Genomic DNA, 628 nt, shown 5'->3' with positions numbered 1-628 from the left:
CTTGCTTTGGTTTTGCTTCACTGTGTCTGCTATACACATTCCGGCTTCTACCTGCTCTCCCAGCCTGCATCCATTCTTGAACCCAAAATCACTGGATACAAGCCCAGAGAATGCAAACTACATTTAATAGTCTAGAATTAAGTGCATCATCTCCCCGTTTCCCTTCCTTATCTACCCAAATACACAGGGATCCAAGAGTCTGTGTTCTCACCTGAATGATATCACACAAGTTTCCTGCCAGGTGGTGGAGGGGTTCCCAGAAAGGAAGACCTAGTAAAGGAGGGCCCCCCCCCCACCCTTGCCAGGTTATCTAACATAAAGAAAGAAAATAAAGCTGTCTGCCAAGGTCCATCTTCCTGGAAGGGCCAAGGGCCCCTAAGGGAGAAGTTACACAAGAAATTATCATTGGTATTCAGTCTATCATATGCTTCTGTAATAACAATAGTACTGATTAATAATGAAATCAATATAAAATTATCTTAGTATAGTACTAGCCACTATACCAAGAAACACACATACATATACACCAATGTATCTTAGTATAGTACTAGCCACTATACCAAGAAACACACATACATATACACCAATGTATTTTATATTATCTCAAAATAAACTCAGGCTTGGAATA

This window comes from Ovis aries, chromosome 15, assembly GCF_016772045.2.
Source record: "Ovis aries strain OAR_USU_Benz2616 breed Rambouillet chromosome 15, ARS-UI_Ramb_v3.0, whole genome shotgun sequence".
Lineage (NCBI taxonomy): Eukaryota > Metazoa > Chordata > Mammalia > Artiodactyla > Bovidae > Ovis > Ovis aries.
Note: the sequence above shows the minus strand (reverse complement) of the source record.